Source organism: Macaca thibetana, chromosome 14, assembly GCF_024542745.1.
Source record: "Macaca thibetana thibetana isolate TM-01 chromosome 14, ASM2454274v1, whole genome shotgun sequence".
In the NCBI taxonomy this organism is placed as follows: domain Eukaryota; kingdom Metazoa; phylum Chordata; class Mammalia; order Primates; family Cercopithecidae; genus Macaca; species Macaca thibetana.
The window spans coordinates 5254639-5274221 of NC_065591.1; the positions used below are offsets into that span (position 1 = coordinate 5254639).

The window sequence follows — 19583 nt, forward strand, 5'->3', positions numbered from 1 at the left end:
TTGACTCTGCCCCACATGGGACAGGAGCCTCATCCCTGGCTCCTTCCTGGCTGTTGAGCATGGCTGTAGCCTCTGGGGCACCACAACCCCTCCCAGGTCTTGTGCGTCCTCACCCCACAAACTTCCTGCCCTTGGCTTTAGTTCTGTCTTCATTTCCACACCGCAGATATTTCCCTTGTTTTCTTGTGCCCCTTAGCTATGCACTGAAAAGGATGTTTGTTAAAATGTATACATTTCTGAACATTGCATACAGGAAAGGCGTAGATCTAATGTATATTTCCATATTGCTGAAAGCAGACGTCTTTCCTGTAATATTCACTATGCCCTCATGAAGTCGGTGCTGTTCTTGCCCCCATAGGTATAGACGAGGAACCTGAGGGACAGAGAGGTTAAGTAACTAGGTCAGAAGTCCACAGCTACCAGAGGCAAAGGGCAAGATTTGAATCCAGTCTGTTTGGTGTAAAAGTCCAGGTTTTTTTCCACTGAGCTCGCTGCTTCCAGGGGTCCCAGTGCTGCCAGTGAGGGCTGCCAAATAAAATAAATGATGCAGCTGGGTGTGGCTGTGTCACCCATGGGAGATAAAGGAGAAAGGACATATTACATCTTCTAGGAAGCTTCCTTAAACAGGTGAGCAGCATGCACTTTCTTCAATCCTATGTCCATACAGTATTTAGGTTATACTAAAACTTTTGTAGTTTATCAGAAATTCAGATTAAACTGGGCATCCTGCATTTTTATTTGGAGTGAAATCTGGCACCCTGCTGCCAGCTGTGGTTGGGAGCCGTCAGGCCTGCCCCAGCCAGGCTGATGCACATTTCCGGGCATTTGCAGCAAAGCATCTCAAAGCTTGGTGTCTGTACTCCTGGTCCATCTGATTGAGGGGCCAGAGTGATCACCCACAGGTTGCCTGCCCCAGCCCCTCATTCAGGGTAGCAGCCACTGCCCCTGCTTAGCTCAAACAAAAACCCCAGGCACCTGCCCCTAATTAGCTCAAACAACAGCCCCAGGCATGGGGAGGCTCCTGCTCCTTGCTGTCATCTGGAGGGGGTGGGACCTCATGATTGGTGTTGTCCAAGGCAGGGGCTTCCACAAGGAGCCCACTGGGAGGATTGGGGCACCCTCCCCCAACCCCTACCTTGGGGAAGGGAGGAAAAAGTCCTAAATTTGGAGAAAATATGGGAGCAAACTCACAATGGCAAGAGGGACCCAGGAGGGGCAGCTGAGTCTCAGGTCTGGGGACATACTCAGCTCCATCCTGGACCCCCACAGGATGGTGAGGAGGAGTGCAAACTGGGCCAACCTTTCTGAAGGGCAGTTTCTCAATTCATGTCCAAATATCACAAGTGTATCCTCTTTGACTCAGCATTTCTACTTCTGGGAACTTATGGGAAGGAAATGTTCCAACCCGGTGCAAAGATGATACATCCAGGGATGTCAGGGGCTGTAATACTGGAAAACTGGCAATGGTCTACATGTCTGTCAATACTGGTGAAGTCATCAAACCTCTGCATGATGGAATTGCAAGCAGCCTTTAAAAATGATCTATGAATCTTTATTTTTGGACATGGGAAGCTACCTGTGATCTGCTTTACAGTGAAAAAGACACATGGCCCATCTGTAGTAAAGACCACCTATCTGGACTCTCTTGCAGCTAAGTGTGGCCGTGTTACACATGGGAAAAGAAGATAAAGAAAAGGACATATTGTAGCTTCCAAAAATCTTCCTTGAAAGGCAAGTGACATGCACCTTGTTCATCCCTTCTTCTTTCTTGCTGCCTGGGACTTGGATGTGATGGCTGGAACTCTGGCTGCTGTTTTGGACTGAAAGGTAAGAACCATACCTCCAGGTCAATGGCTCAGGGAACAGGCAGGAGATGACTGTCTCCAAAGGCGTTGCAGGACAGGACCACCTGCTATCCCATTTCTAGACTCTCACTTGAGAGAGAAACCAATTTCTGTATTGTTTAGTCCACTGCTATTTGGGGAGGTGTCTACTATTCACACAGGAACCTAACCCTGACTAATATAAGTAGTTACTTTGGCAGGTGAGATTTGTAGGGATTTAAATATTCTTTTAGATTTTTTTGTTTGTTTGTTTCTTTTGCATGTATGTCTTGAACATTTATCTGTCATTCATATTTTTTTAAAAACTTAATTTCGAAGCAAATAAGGAAGAAATAAAGAAATCTGACAAACACCCAGGTCTTACAGTGAGCCAGCCACTGTTCTGAGGACTTTATGCGAACTCTCTTGAGTCTTCACAGAAGCCCTGTAGGGTGTGTTAGTATCCCCATTTGACAGAGGAAGAAACTGAGGAACAGGGCAGTTGAGTCCCTTGTCTGTGGTGCCTCAGCCAGATGATGGGAGCATGCAGGCAACCTGGCCACAAAATCCATGACCTTGATCTTGATGCCACCCTGGAGCCCTCCAGCCTCAGAGGCTACCCAGGCCCAGGCTCCTACCTTCTCCTCTCCCACCATTTGAGGCTCTTTCCTGGAACTGCTTTGGAAAGTACCTTAAGTTCTGGGCTGCCTTAGCCAGGTACATAGGCCACGGAGTTGGCCAAATTCATTCCTCTCTTCATTCATTCTACAAATATTTCTGAGCGCCCACCATGCACCTGGCACTGTGCTGGCACAGGGATGAAGTGGTGGGCAGGAAGGCATGGGCCTCACCCTCAGACAGACATTCGAAGACAGCCCTGTGTGGCATTGCTACTTCTATAGAGGAGGGCCCTGGGGGCCATGGGGGTGGCCTTAGCCGGGGAAATCAGAGTCAGCTTCCCAGGAAGGGATACATGATCTGGGATCCGAGGCAGGGGTGGGAGTTACCTGTGTGACGGGGGAGGGGGAAGCTGCTAGCTAGAGGGGATGGCATGTACTAAGGCCCTGTGGCAAGAGGGGCTAGCCCGCACACCCATACACACCCCCTCATTCCATGTCCACCACGGTCTACCTTCTGCACCCCCTCCAAGAAGGCAGACAAGTCACCCACCCTTCCCCAAGGCTGGAGGACAAAGACCTGTCCAGGAGCATCTTGCCAGGGAGCCCGGAGCTGTGCACTAGCCTGGACCTGCCTGCAAGCGGGGAGGGGGGCCCCAGAAGGGCAACCCACCCATCTCCCGCACCATGGAGCCCTTTCTACCATCCCCAGGCACTGGGTGGTCAGTCTCACAACTCACCGCTTGGTCCCTGAACACTGTGAGAAGTAGGCATGAGAACCCCCATTTCTTCAAGGAAAGAACTAGGGTCCTTGAGGGGACAGGGGCTGGCTCAGGCATGGAGCTACAGGAAAAGAAGCCCCATGTGTGGCCTGTCCTCAATCCCACAGTGAGGACTGGTGATGGGAGAGCGAGGGCACCAGCGAGATCCTGCCTCTCAACTGTGGCTTCATTAAAGTACATCCACACACATGCACACACACACACACACACCTGCACATGCACATGCACACACACATGCACACACATCAAACACACATGCACACGCACACATGCAGACACTCATACATACACACATGCACACACACACATGCACACACACATGCATATGCACACAGGCAGACACACACCTGCACATGCATATGCACACACACATGCACACACATGCACACACTCGCATGCACACACACGCACATACACCCACATGACACACTAGCACATGCACACGTGCACACACACGCATATGCACACACTCATGCATGCACAGGCACACACACATGCACACACATGCACACATTCATATCACACACACATGCACACGGACACATGCAGACACTCACATGCACACATACACCTGCACATGCATATGCACACACATGCACACACATGCACACACTTGCATGTGCACACACATATGCACATATGCACACACACTCTCACGTGCACACGTGCACACACACACACGCACACACATGCACCCCTTATATTCATGCCCTTATGGGCTCACGGTTGGTTCAAACTGTGAGCAGAGGGTTTGCAGGGAGCTGGATCCGGCTCTGGCCCTCTCTGGCTGTCTTCTCCAGCAAGCGTCCTCCTTCTCTGTGGGCCCATTTCCCCGCCTGCAGCGTGGGCACCCCGACAGCCTCTACCTCCTGGGCTTGCTTCTGGAGGATGAAAGCAGTCACATGGATAGTCCTTGGTGCCGAGTCCCTGGTGCAACAGACAGCTCAGATGGAGGTCATCATTGTTACTCTGCCCCTGTGAGGCTATTGGGGTCACCCTGTTGCGCTGCACTGGACTGGCTCGGGGGCCAGGCTGGGGTGATCACGCTGCTGTAGGCTGGCAGGTGGAGCATTCCCAGCCCCGGTTCCCAGGTCCCCCGAGGGGCTGACCACGCTTGGAGGGAGACCATGCAGGCTGGGTTTCCTGGCCACCCAGACCCTTCAGGACCACCCCTCACCCCACCCCACCATGGATGTGGCAAAGGGCCTGCCTTGGCAAGCCTTCTGCAGACCCTCTGCTCTGCTGAAACCCAAGAGCCTCCCAGACAGGGGCCCCCAATTCCTGCCATGATGACCTGAGGCTGAGGTGGCCTTGGGAGGCCTTGGCATGATCTGGAGCCCTTTTGGGCCTGAGTGGCCACTACATGGATTCTTGTGTCAAATGTCCCTCACATTTGTCACCCTATCATGCCCCTAGTTCAACTCACATCAACTGCAACATGTTTCCAATGGGGGTCACACTGCCCCAACTTCCTGAGACACTTATCTGACCCAGTCATTCTCCCTCTCAGTCCTTCAATGGCTCCCTATTGCCTTCAGTCTCAATGCTGTCTCTGCATCCCAGGCAGCCACACAGCAAGGGCCCTGTCCCAGTCTGCTTCCTTGGAGGGTGGGGAAGGGGCATCTGCCCCAGGTTTCCCTGATGCTCAGATGTGCACCAGCCCCCATGAGAGGCGAAACGAGTGTGGGGGCGAGACTTTCAGCCTGTGCTCCCGGCAGCAGTGTTTCAAAAGAGTTTGTTTTCTTTCAAAACAGAATATATCGAGCGTCCGGCCGGCCAGTGGGTCTGGGGCCAGAGCCCAGGGAAGTGCTGCGGTCACTGGGCATGCTGAGTGACATCACCACGGGCCGGTGCTGGCAGGGGCTGGGCCAGACCGCAGGCAGCCAGCAGTGCAGAGCCCTCCCCAAGCTAGGCCAGGTCTGGCACAGGGGTCCTGACCCTAGTGGGTTCCCAGATAGGGGCTGAAGAGTCCCTGAGTTCCCTGAGCTCCCAGTGGACTCCACCGTCTCAGTGTGCCAGCCCAGTCTTCACTCCACCCACTGGGGCGCTCCTGGGCAGTGGGCAGACCTCCTACTCTGTCCTCTTGGCCCAGCATGGAGGTCCTCGGGGGCAGGAGAACAGTGAAGTTGCCCCCCTTTACCTGCGGGTGCACTGTGCCTCGTCACTCAGTCTTCCAAGCAGCCTTTGAAAATGCTTCTCTCTCTACAGACGAGGAAACTGAGGCTCACAATGCTTATTGTACATGCTTAGAGTCTAGTCTTTCCTCTTCCCTCCCTCCCTTCTTCCCTCCTTCTTTCCTCCCTCCTTCCCTCCTCCCCTTCCTCCCTCCTTCCCTCCCTCCTTCTTTCCTTCTATTCTTCTCTTCCTCCATCCATCCATCTTTCTTCTCTCCCTCCCTTCCTTCCTCCTTTCCTTCCCTCTCTCTTCCCTCCCTCCTTCCCTCCTTTCTCCCTCCATCCTTCCTTGTCTCCTCCCTCCTTCCTTCTCTCCCTCCTCCTCTCCCTCCCTCCTTCCTTCTCTTCATCCCCCCTACTCCCTCTTTCCTTCCTTCCTCTCCCATCCCATCCTACTGTGCAATAGCATAATAATGCTTTGCTGGGCACATGCCCTCCCAGGTAAACACTGCATTTCCCAGACTCCCTTGCAACACATCCCAGCCATGAATAATTTCTGATGGAGGCCACGCCAGCTGAAGCTCCATAAGCCCTTTTAAGCCTTGCCCTTCATGGTAAGAGGTGTCCCCTCCTGCCTCCCCATCTTGGACCCAAGACGGAAGTGACTTGCGGAGGATGGCGAGGGAGAAAGATAGATGGAGCCAGGCCCCTGGCACTGTCAGGCCACCAATCAGCCCTGGGCTGCCTATCGCCCTTTTATGTGAGATCTCGATGCAGGGATTGAGGCCCTGTATTTGTAGGTGTCTTTGTTGCAGCGGTGTAACTAACTCATGCAGAATTGCCCCAAGCTTCAAGCTGGGGACTCACATCTTTTATCACCATGCACTTCAGCTTCTTTATGTTTCACTTGGGCAGATGGATCTCAAGGGGTCTCCCTGCTAGCAAAATGCACAAGCTACAGGCTACAGGAACCACGATTTGGTTGGCTCTGGGCTCTCCATACCCAATCCAGGACCTGGCCCAAGGCAGGGCACCGGCATAGTCTGAGAGTCCCAGAGTCTGGACTTGGTGGGTGCTTTGGGAGGCACAGAATAAGGAAGGGGACTAATGCTTATTGAGCACATTTGGGAAGGGTACTGGGCTGGGTATGCCTCTGTGTGGTCTCCATCCATCTCTTGGGCACCTGCAGGGGGTTTGACCCCAGGCTAGGCACTTCCCACATGGTCCAGCATTCTTTACTTTTTTTTATTTTTTCCTTTTTTTGAGACAGAGTCTCGCTTTGTCACCCAGGCTTGAGTACAGTGGCGGGATCTCGGTTCACTGCAACCTCCACCTCCTGGGTTTAAGTGATTCTCCTGCCTCACCCTCCCAGGTAACTGAGATTAAAGGCGCCCACCACCACGTCTGGCTATTTTTTTTTTTTTAGTAGAGACAGGGTTTCACTATGTTGCCCAGGCTGGTTTCAAACTCCTGACCTCAAGTGATTCACCCACAGCTTCATCGAGGTAGAATTCACATACCAGCATTCCACCCATGTGAAATGTGCAATTCAGTGGTCTTCAGTGTATTTGGAGTCGGGCATCCATCACCAGAATCAGTGTTAGGATATTTTCATTCTCCCAGAAAGAAACTCCACACCTTCCAGCCATGCCCCACAACTTCCCCATCCCCCATTCATTCCCCAGCCCCAATAACCGCCCATCTACTCTGTTCCTCTACAGACTTGCCAACTCTAGGCATTTCATTAAATGGAATCATACGACATTTAGTTTTGTTGTGACTGGCTTCTTTTACTTGGCCTAATGTTTTTGAGGTTCATCCATGTTTGCAGCATGGACCAGGAGTGCATTCCTTTTCAGGGCTGAATAATATTCCCTTGTGTGGCTAGACCACAGTTGGTTTCTCTGTGCGTCAGTTGCTGTGGACATTGGGTTGTTGCACTGTGGCTGCTGTGGATGGTGCTGCTGTGAGCTTGGCTGTGCAGGTTTTTGTGCAGACATGTTTTCTGTTCTCTTGAGCAGGTACCTGGGAGTGACTTGCTGGGCCCTGTGCTAATGCGAGCTAACCCTTTAGGTTCCTTGTTGCACTGGAACTATGAAGACTGTGAAGGCGGCCTGGGCTTCTGTCTGGCTCCACTGTCTGCAGCTGGTGGCCTTGGGCAAGTCCCAGCAGCTCAGATTCTGCCTTTGCTGTCAGTAGCACGCAGGGGGCCAGCAGGTGTGTGACTTTGCAGGGGGTCCTGTAATTCATAGCAGGCCCACTGGGGCTGCTCATCGAGCTCCAGTCTCTCCCCCCAGCTAAGGCGAGCAGAGGGGACAGGACAGCGAGAAGCACAAGGATCCGCACTCGCAGCCGACCTCCTGCTGCCCTGGAACCTGTCGCTGAATTTCCCTGGGCCAGGCCTGGGGCTTTGCACACCTGCCCACTAGCCCCTGCCGACACCATCTCAACTCAAAGTCCCCGCCCCAGGGCCTTGAGTTATCTGGGGAGGGGGGCATCATAGAGCCCTCAACTCTCCCTCACACCCATGGCAGAGGCTGGGCCTGCCCTGGAGCCGATGAGGACCTTGCAAGGGGGTCTGCCGCAGTCCTGGGGAGTTCCCTCCCAGGGAGGGGCTGAGCCCCACTCATCAGTGACTCTGTCTTGACGCAGGCTCCTGCCCCAACCCCAGGTCACTGTCTCTTCTCCACGATTGCAAGTGACCTTAGCCCCGCTGCACCGTTGGAAGGGACGTCGGCCTGTGTGGGTGGCAGTTGGTATGTGGACTCAAGGCCTGCGGCACCTCTCAAAGGCCCGCTTGGCCCCTGGACATCCCTGGTGGCCCTGCCCTGACCCCGGGCATAACCTCACCTGGGCCCTCTGATTCAGCCCCCACAGGGCCCCTGTGAAGCAGATGCTATCACCATTGCCCCTTCACAGATGAGGAAACTGAGGCACAGAGCAGGGAAGACACTTTACCCTGGTCACACGTGTGGCAATTCAGAGCCTGCTGTCACTCAGGGACCGCTTCCGGCCTTCACTGCCCACAGCACTGCCCAGGGCCAGCACCCGTGCACCTTTGGGTGGGATGGGAAGCTGTGAATCCCAGAGAGGGACAGAAGTGGACCCAGGAAGCAGCCCAGGCCAGTGCGGGAGGTGGCTCTCCACCACCGCCTTCTCTGACACTCAAGGTGAGGCTGTAGGGGTGGGTGGGAGTGGGGTCCCTGCATCTGGAGGGCAGGGTAGGATAAGCAGGGTCCGTACACCACCTTGTTCTTGCTCTGTGACCAGAAATGCTGCACATCCCTGAGAAACAGTTCCGTTCTCTATCAAATGGCAAAACCTATCATGGCAATGCTTGTTGTAAAGGCTACTAGTATTTACATATCAGATAGCAATAAGGATAATAAACTGTGAGCTTATTATTTGCTAACCTTATGCTGAATGTTTAATAATGATTGCTTCATTTAGCCTGCAATGTAAATTCAGATCCGATTTCAGAGCTGACATTCGTAATTGCTATCTCCTCCCACAATCATCATTTAACAGCTGCCGTTTCCTGAGCTCTGGCTCTGTTAGGCTGCAGGCTGTGATTTCATGTGACTTCTTACTTGATCCTCATGACAACCCTCTGAGTAAGTACTGCTATCATAATCTCCACTTCACAGAAGAGGAAACTGCAGCTCAGCGAGGGTGAGTCACTTGCCCAAGGTCACACAGCTGGTCTGCAGCAGAGCTAGGATTTGAGTCTGGACTGTGTGGTTCTAAGAGACATGCCTGTAGCCTTTCTGCTCTGTGCTGCCTCCTAAAATGCCCAGCCTGTTGTCCTAAACTGGAAACAACCCAGCTGTCCATCAGCAAGGGACTTAGATCAATAGACTGAAGCATGTTTATGCAATGTGGTATCACCCAGTAATGAAAAGTAATGAACTATCTCTACATTTAACAGCGTGGAGGCATCCCACAGATACTATGTTTTAAGAAAAGAAGCCAGATGTTTTAAAACACGTACTGTGTGGTTCTGTTTATGTGATATTCAGGAATGGACAAAACTAACCAATGGTTAAATAAGTCAGAATGATGATTACCTGTAAAGAGAGCACACTCTTGGAGTGGGAATTCTGGAGGGACTAGAAATGATCCACATATTGATCTAAGTGGTGGTGATTGTTAATTCTGTGGGTCAGCTAGGCTGGGCCACAGGATGCCAGATAGCCGGTGAGTGATTTCTCGGCATGTCTGTGAAGGTCTGGAGGAGACTGGCATTTGAATTCATGGACTGAGTCAAGTAGATGGCCCTCCTCAGGGTGGGTGAACATCATCCAACCTGTTGTGGGTCTGAATAGAACTAATAGATGGATGAAGGGTGAATTAACTCTGCCTGATGGCCTGAGCTGAGACATCAGTCTCTGGCTGTCGGCACTCATGGTTCTCAGGCCTTCGGGTCTAGATTGGAATTGACACCATCGGTTCTCTGACTCTCAGGCCTTCAAACTACACCCCTGGCTTTCCTGGGTCTCCAGCTTGCAGAGGGCAGCTTGTGGGTCTTCTCAGCCTCCATAATCCTATGAACCAATAACTTAAGGTAAATACACACATGTGCACACACACACACGCACATGCACACACACACATGCACACACATATGTACATGTATACACACACACATCCATGCACACACCACACACACACACATCTCCTGTTGGTTCTATTTCTCTGGAAAACCCTGACTATTATAGCAGTGGTTATGTGGGTGCACACATATGTATGAATCAATTGCCTGCTAAAACAAAAATATCTGCATTCTTCAGAGGATCTTAACAGAATGTAGAGTCTATATAATATGACATTAAGATTGTCTATGATACAATCCAAAATTATTTGAGATACAAAGAAACAGGAAAATGCAGCCCATTCTCAAAGGATAAAACAATTAACAGATGAAAGCACCAAGATGAGTCAGACATTGAAATTATCAGACAAAGAATTTAAAGCATCTACTACAACTCTACTCAATGAGATCAAGGAAATACATTTGAAATGAATAAGCAAATCCTGACAGAGAAAGTATTAAAAGAGGATACTGGAATTTTAGAAATAACAGAGAAAATATTTGAAATGTTTAAAAATCACTGGATGGATCAATAGCAGAATGGAAATGACAAAAGCAAAACTCAGCAAACCCATAGATCAATAAAATGAGCCAATCAGAAGGACACAGGGGAAAAAAAGATTGAGGAAGGAAATGAACAGAGAGCATCAGGAACCTGTGAAGCCATATCCAAAGCTCTTAAACATTATAACTAGTCCAGAAGGAGAGGAGAGTGAGATAGGAGCAGAAAAATCTTTGAAGACATAATGACTGAAAATCTTCTATGTTTAGTGTAAGACATAAGTTTACAGATTCAAGAAACTCAGAGAACCCCAAACAGGGTAGAATCAAAGGAACCATGCGTAGAGCAACTACATACACACAGGGAAATGCAGCCAAACAGCCAACAGATAAATTAATATGGAATACTAAAAAATATTCAAATAATCCAAAAGCATGCAGAGAGAGGGGGATAAAGGAACCAAAAAAGAGAAAAGATCAGCATTAAATGTTAATGTTCTAAACACTCCAATGAAAAGAAAGAAATTGACAATATGGATTTTTAAAAGCAACACCCAATTATGTGCTGCCCACAAGAGATTTACTTTAAATACAAAAACACAAATAAGCTGAAAGTAAATAAACTGAAAAGAATAAACATAAGATGCAAAGAATAAACACAAGATGTCAGGGTGGCTATATTGCTATTAATTAATCAATATGAGACATTATTAATAATAGTTACTCAATATGATGTTAACTAATGTTAATACTCATATTGATTAGTTAATTAGTAATAATTACTCAATATATTAATATGAGCAATTATTTTTAATTACTCATATTAATTAATATTCTTAGATTGATATTAATATTAACTTTCAAGACAGCAATGTCAGAGATAAAGAGAGACATTTTACATAAGAAAACGAATGATTAGTCATAAAGGCATAAAAGTATAAATTTTGATGTGTCTAAAATATATGATATAGCCTCAAAATATATGAAACAAAATTAATAAAGGGAAGAAATGCACACAAATCCCACTATCACAAAGGGAGATTTTAATACCCTTTCTCAGCAATTAAAAGAATAAATATATAAAAAATTAATAAGGTAATTAATAATAATTACTCAATATGATGTTAACTAATGTTAATAATTACTCATATTGATTAGTTAATTAATAATCACTCAATATGATATTAATATGAGAAATTATTTTTAATTATTCATTTAATTAAAAGTAACAGCAAAAACCGCAATTACTTTTGCACCAAACTAATATAAACATCGATATTCATCACTTTGCTCTAACTGATAAGTACAGCACACTACACCCAGCAGCTGTATGTGGTGCATTTCGCCAAGAAAGACCATATGCTGGGACAGAAAACAGGCCTCATTAATTTTAAAAGAATAGAAATCATGCAGAGTGTGTACTCTGACAACTGAGCCTAATCAGAAATCAGTAACAGTAAGATGTCTAGCAAAACCCCAAATATCTATACATGTTTCATGAATCTACAAATGACTCGTGAATTCAAGATGAAATCACAAGGGAAATCAGAAAATAATTTGAATGGAAAGATAATGAAAATACATCCTATCAAAATCTGTGGGATTCAGCCATAATAGTGGTTAGAGGGAAGCTGAGAACTTTAAATACTGACATTAGAAAGCAAGAGCAATTTAAAATCAATTACCTGAAGATCCACCTTGAGAAGTTAGAAAAAAGAAGAGCAAAGTAAAGCCAAATTGAGTTGAAGGCAGGAAGCAATAACGAGCAGAAATCGATGAAATAGAAAACAGACAAAAAGGAAGGAAAAAAGGCCAAAAGTTGATTATTTGAGATCAACAAAACTAATAAACTCTTAGCTAGTCTGTTGAAGTAAAAAAGAGAGAATACAAACTACCAATGCAGAAACTGAAAGAGTGTTATTAACACAGATCCTACAGACTTTTAAGGGTTATCATAAACGTCTTTATACCCAAACTTCAACAACTTAAATTAATTGGACAAATTTCTTGAGAAGTAAAACTTAAATTGATACAAGAGGAAACAGAATAGCTGAATATCTACATCTATTAAAGAAATCTCATTATTATGCTAAAGTTTTTTTTCTTTCTTTTTTTTTTTTTAACAAAACCTTCCAAAAAGGAAAATCCAGAGCTAGACTGTTTCACTGGTTAATTTGATCAAATATTCAAGGAAGAAATAAACTAATCTTAAGGAATTTTTTCAGAAAATGAAGGAAGAGGTAGCATCACCCAAGTCATTTTATAAGGCCAGCATAACCCTAAAGAAGGCAGCAGCTGCTCAGGAAGGCAGCAGGGGCTGCACCCTCCATGGAGCTGGCAGGAGCTGGGGGAACAAGCAGGAGCCCTGCCCCTTCTGAGTTGACTGAGGAGCTCCCTGAGTGCCCCTGCAGCCACCCAAACTGTGGCTGCAGACCCAGGCCTCCAGCTCCATGGAGAAGGCAGGAGACCTGCCCTCCTGGGTGAAGCTGCAGCCACCCAAGTCTGGCTTCCTGACTTCCCAAGTGCCTGCTGCCTGGCTTATCCCTGTTGTTGGTGCCCACTCTGATCTTGGAGCAAAGTCAGGGCTGAGCCTGGGAACCATCAACAGTAGTGGGAGGCAGACAGATTCCTGGGCAGAAGGGGATGGGTCCCCTGGTGCAGCCCCCACCTTCAGGCCAGGTGGGAGCTGGTGCCTTTTCTCAGCTGCTCATGGCTGCCCATGGACCAATCAGTGTGTACTTCCTCCCCTCTGAGGCCCATAAAAGCCCCGGGCTCAGTCAGAGCTGAGCAGACAACAGGACAGCTGGGTGCTACCCTTTTCAGGGACTCTCTCTGCTGAGAGCTGAGCACTCACGGGGATCACCTGCCTACAGAGAGGAGCTACCCACTGCGGGTCTCCTCTGAGCTGTTCTAACACTAAGTAAAGCCCCTCTTCATCTTGCTCACCCTCTACTTATCTGTGTATCTCAGTCCTTCTTAATGCAGGACAAGAACTCAGACAAAGGTGCCACCAGCCATAGAGGTTTCTGGCCAGAAAAGTGACAGCCCACAGATTCCATAACGTTAATATAAAAACCTGGCAAAGACATTTAAAAACAGAACATTACAGACCAACATTCCTCATGAATATAGACACAAATATTCTTTAAAAATATTAGCAAAACAAATCTCATCATATATAAAAATAATAATATATCAGAGCTAAGTAAGGTTAAAACCAGGAATACAAGGTCTGCCGAATGTTCAAAAATCAATCAATATGATTAATAATATTAACCAAATATAGGAGATAAACCTTATGAATTTAAAAATACATATTAGAAAAGCATTCAATCAAATTTTATGCCCGCTCATAGTAAAAAATTTCCAGCAAACTAGTAATAGTAGGGAACATCCTCAAATGAATGAAGGGCATCTACAACAAAGTTACAGGTATATTATGATGCTGAGTCTGACATTTTTTTCCCTTAAGGTTAAGGAAAAGGTAAAGGTGCCCACCTTCTGTAGCCATATCTAGTCAATATTGTACTGGCAATCCTAGCCATTGCAATAAGGAAAAAAAAAAAAAACAAAGAAAAAAAAAGCTATAAAGGTACTGAAAATTGAAAAGTCTATATAATATGACATTAAGATTGTCATTGAATTGAAAAGGAAGAAATAAAACTGTTTTTATTGGCAGCTGCTATGAAAATTTATATAGAAAGTCCCAGGAAACCCATAAAATAACCATTACAACTATTAAGTGAGCGTAGCAAGGTCACAGGATCCAAAGTTAATGTACCAAAATTAACCCCATTCTTATACAAATAGCAGCAAACAGTTAAAAAATAAAGAAAATTGGCCGGGCGCAGTGGCTTACACCTGCAATCCCAGCACTTTGGGAGGCTGAGGCGGGCAGATCATGAGGTCAGGAGATCAAGATCATCCTGGCTAACACAGTGAAACCCCATCTCTAGTAAAAATGCAAAAAATTAGCCAGGCACGGTGGCACGTGCCTGTAGTCCCAGCTACTCGGGAGGCTGAGGCAGAAGAATCACTTGAACCTGGGAGGTGGCGGTTGAGGTAAGCCAAGATTGCGCCACTGCACTCCAGCCTGGGCAACAGAGTGAGACTCCATCTCAAATTAATTAATTAATTAATTAATTAAAGAAAATTTAAAATTCTATTTAGGGTAGCACCAAAAAAATAAAATAAAATAAAATCCCATAAAAACCTTAGGAATAATCTGACAAAAGACAACCAATACTCAACACTACAAATTATGAAACATTGCTGAGAGAAATTTAAGACTTAAATAAATTAAGACATATATCATTGTTCAGAAACCGGAAGATTCAATATTAAGGTGGCAATTGTTCACACATTTACAGAGTCAACACAATCCTGATAAACATTGTCAAGCTAATTCTAAAATTTATAGAGAAATGCAAAGACTTAAAATGATGAAAAAAAATTATAGGAAAGAAAACAAAGTCGGAGGATTTGTCTAATTTTAAGTCATACTTGAGAAGCTACAGAAATTGAGACAGCCTCGCATTGGTGGAGGGACAGACACACAGATCAATGGAACAACAGACTAGAGAATCCAGAAACTGACTCACACACATACAGTCGATTGATTTTTGACAGAAGTGCCATGGCAATTCAGCGGAGGGAAAATAGTCTTTTCAAAAGCTGGTTTCAATCAATTGGAGTTCCAAATGAACAGCAATCCTCACTGCCGAATGTTCAAAAATCAATCAGTATGATTCATAATATTAACCAAATATAGGAGATAAACCTTACGAATTTAAAAATACATATTAGAAAAGCATTCAATCAAATTTTATGCCTGTAAGTCTTCTAGGTGAAAATAGAGAAGAAAATATGTGTGACCTCGGGGTAGGCCGAGATTTCCTGGAGAGACTACAAAAAGCACAAATCATGAATGCAGACAGTTGATACGTTGGTCTTTTACCAAATTAATAACTCTTGCTCTTTGAAAGATGCCAGTAAGAAAATGAAAAGGCAAGTGTCAGACTGGGGAAACGGCAAATGTCGTGTCGGAGTGGGAGAAAACATTCCCAACACAGATCAGACAAAGGACTCATATCCAGAGCATATCAATAACCCTTACAGCTCAAGGACAAGGCGGGCCAATACAAATGGGTAAAAGATTTGCATTAATTCTCCATTGAAGAAGACAAACAAAGGGTCACAGGGAAAAATCTTCAAAGTCATCAGCCATTGTAGAAATGTGGATTGAAATGACAATGACAGATTATGATGCCCTTATGAGGGTGACGAAAATTAAAAAGACGACACGTATCACGTGCAGGCGTGGATAGTAAACAGCTAGAGCTCACATATACACTGCTGGGAGTTTGAAAGGGTGCAACCACTTTGGAAAAGTTTGGCTGTTACTTAGAAAACTAAACAATATACACCTGCCATCTGACCTAACAATTCCATCTGCAGGTTTTTACTCAGGAGGCATGGAAACTTTGTCCCTACCAAGATTTGTACGTGAATGTTCATAGCAGCTTTACTCCTAATGGCTCCAAGCTGGCAACAACTCAGATGTCAATCAATGGGTGATTGATTGAATACTCAAACTGTCATGTCTCTGTGGAATGGAAGACTACTCCACAAAGAAAAGCAGTGATTGGCTGGGCGTGGTGGCTCAGGCCTGTAATTCCAGCACTTTGGGAGGTCGAGGCAGGTGGATTCTGAGGTTAAAAGATCGAGACCAGACTGACCAACATGGTGAAACCCTGTCTCTACTAAAAATACAAAAATTATCTGGGCATGGTGGCATGCACCTGTAGTTCCAGCTACTCAGGAGGCCGAGGCAGGAGAATCGCTTGAACCAGGGAGGCGGAGGTTACAGTGAGCCGAGATTGCGCCACTGGACTCCATCCTGGGTGACAGAGTGAGACTCTATCTCAAAAAAAAAAAAAAAAAAAGGTAAAGAAAAGAGAAGCAATAATTTGTTGATGCATGCCACACCACGGATGAATTTCAAAGCACTTAGAGAAAGAAGCCAGACAAAAAATTAGAGTACCTCCTTTGTGTTTCTATCTATACCAAATTCTGGAAAATGCAAACGAATCTATTGTGAAAGCAGGTCCATGGTTGCCTGGGGACAAGCCTGGAGATAGGGGTGGACTACAGGGGCACAGGGAAAGGCAATCTGTGATGGGGGATCAGGGATGGCCTCACAACCTTGAGAGTGTCAATGGCCCCATGTGGTTTACATACACCAAACTCGTGAAATTGCACACTTTAAGTATGCACAGTTTATTGTACTTCCATCACACCTCAATAAAACTGAATTAAAAATTCATGAAACTGTACACTTAAATTTCCTGTAGGTGCTACTTTAATAAAAAAGTAAATAAAAATGTAAAATGCATCTTTGACCCTGTCATCCTTGTCCCCCTGAACGCTCTCTGAGCTCAGCACTTCTCCATGTGATCATCCAAAGCCCCAGTACCAGTTTCTCTGAACTTCCCTAACCAAGTTCCATAGGCTGGTGATAGGGTTCAGCTCTGTGCCCCCACCCAAATCTCACCTTGAATTGTAATAATCCCCACATGTCATGGGAGGGACCTGGTGGGAGGTCATTGATTCATGGGATTTTTCCCTTGCTGTTCTCGTGACAGTGAACAAGTCCCACAAGATCTGATGGCTTTTTAAAGGGGAGTTCCCCTGCACACACTCTCTTGTCGGCCGCCATGTAAAATGTGCCTTTGCTCTTCCTTTACCCTCTGCCATGATTGTGAGGCCTCCCCAGCCATGTGGAACTGTGAGTCCAGTAAACCTCTTTCCTTTATAAATTACCTGGTCTCATGTATGCCTTTATTAGCAGCATGAGAATGGACTAATACGCCATCCTCTTGCCTAATGCCCTGTGGAGTCACACTCTGGCCCACAGCCCCACACTTCATCCTTGCACCTCATGGAGGATGGCTTATTTTATGGAGGTGTCCACCTTTGGCTTGGATTTCTAGGTAGAATTCAATAAATTGATTAAAACGCTCTGGGTCGCTTCCACTTTCAGTCATGTTGGGGTAACCAGTGCTGGATGGGCCATCCCTCTACAAACACACATGACTGGACAGCGTGTTGGAGGCAACTCTGGGTGGCCAGTGGACAGCAAGCAGTGCACGACTGGATGCTGAGAGGCGGGGCACTCAGGAGCCAGCCACGCCACCCCTGGAGACCATCTCCCCCCATGGCTCAGTAAGCGGGACGCCTCACAGAGCACAGTGGTTCCACTGAGCTGAAGAGGCGAAGACCAGAGTTCATAGTCCAGAAGCTTCTGGGAGCTGTGGGGCAGGGTATCAGAGAGGCTCTGCTGTGGGAGGCAGGGGCAGAGGTGCTGTCGGGGGTCCCCCAGCCAGGAGTCCTTGGCTGAGTCCTGGGGAAGATGAGGCTGCAGGAGGGGTTCCCAGCGTGGCTGCTGCAGAGTTGGGGGGGGAAGGTGATGCTGGAGTTCCAGTAGAGCATGGGGTAAGGGGGCTGCAGCCACCCAGTGTGCAGAGGTTTCTTGAGCACCTGGGCATCCAACTGGGATGAAAGGCAGTCAAGAGCAAGACCCGCTTCAGACTCACCCCATCACAAACTACATCAAGCCCCGATGTGATCTGTGGGGGACGAGGGTGGGCGGTGGAGTCCTACCACATCAGAGAGGCTTGGGGAGCACCCCGGGCTCCCACAAACCCGCCAGCAAAGTATAAAGCCAAGTACGTACAAGTTCGGAGTGAGTAGAAAAATCCCAACACTCCTCAGAGGGGGGAAAAGGAATAGAGGTTCCACCACACATCACCCACAAGATGGGTGCACAACAGAAACATTCGTAGGTATTAAAAGAAAAACACAGATGGGACAATGTGACCCACAGTAGGGAAGAAAGCAGTCAAGGAAAACTAACCCCACGATAATTCATGGGTCAGTAAGGAAACCACAAGGACACAGAGAGTATTCACGGCAAAATTTTAAAAATTGATCCATTGACTTCATCAAAATTAAAACCCTCTGCACTTCAAAAAACATGGCAGATCACAGACTGTGAGAGAATATTCATAATGCATAGCTCCAACAAAAGGTTTGCATTCAGAATATCTAAAGGACTCTCGGCTGGGCGTGGTGGCTCACAACTGTAATCCCAACACTTTGGGAAGGGTGGATCACCTGAGGAGGGTGGATCACCTGAGGTCAGGAGTTTGAGACCCGTCTGGCCAACATGACAAAACCCTGACTCTACTAAAAATACAAAAAATGTAGCCCGGCATGATGGCAAGCGTCTGCAGTCCCAGCTACTCATCGGGAGGCTGAGGCAGGAGAATCACTTGAACCCTGGAGGCAGAGGTTGCAATGAGCCGAGATTGTGCCATTGCACTCCAGCCTGGGCGACAGAGTAAGACTCTGTCTCAGAAAGAAAAAAAAAAAAAAAAAAAAAAAAGGCCGGGGGCGGTAGTGGCTCACACCTATAATCCCAGCACTTTGGGAGGCCTAGGCGGGCAAATCACAGGGTCAGAAGTTTGAGACCAGCCTGGTCAATATGGTGAAACCCAGTCTCATAAAAATACAAAAATTAGCTGGGCATGTTGGCAGGCACCTGTAGTCCCAGCTACTCAGGAGGCTGAGGCAGGAGAATCGCTTGAACCCGGGAGGCAAAGGTTGCGGTGAGCTGAGATCGTGCAGTCACTGGGATTGTGCTGAGCCAGGAGGGCAAAGAATAGCCCACGCTGCATAGAACTCTGTACAGCATTCTGTGACACGTAAATTCACACAGTAGCTACAGGAAGCAGCTCTGTTGTTACCTATAGTGGGAGTGGTTGACTGATTGCAAAGAGGCGTGCAGAAACTTTCTGAAAGTATTTTTATCTCTTGGTAAAAGTGACAGTCTCAAAAAAAAAAGGGATGTCTAAAGGACTCTCATAAACACAATCATAAATAACACAATAAATATATGGGCAATGGGTGTGAATGTATGCTCCACAGAAGGAAATACCTAACTGGCTAATACACTCATGAAATGGTGCTCATCAGCATTGGCAATCGTGAAAATGCAGATTAAACCACAGTGAGATGCCACTTCATGCCCACTAAAGCACCTCAGATGAGATGGGCCACCCCCAGCACTGGCAAGGATGGAGCTGGAGCACATC

General features: G+C 46.9%; 1 protein-coding gene across 7 annotated transcripts in view; it reads left to right on the top strand.

Annotated features, from left to right (window-relative positions):
* The window catches only part of MRPL21 (mitochondrial ribosomal protein L21), a 1021966-nt gene that overhangs the window by 582152 nt on the left and 420231 nt on the right, over positions 1-19583 (top strand). The window contains exon 1 of one of the 7 annotated variants that reach the window (XM_050758225.1): positions 17886-17890. The exons of the other annotated variants lie outside the window; for them this stretch is intronic. The gene's annotated coding sequence lies outside the window, so the exon portion shown is untranslated. Of the gene's footprint in view, positions 1-17885; positions 17891-19583 lie in introns of those variants that run through there. 7 annotated transcript variants of the gene reach the window in all.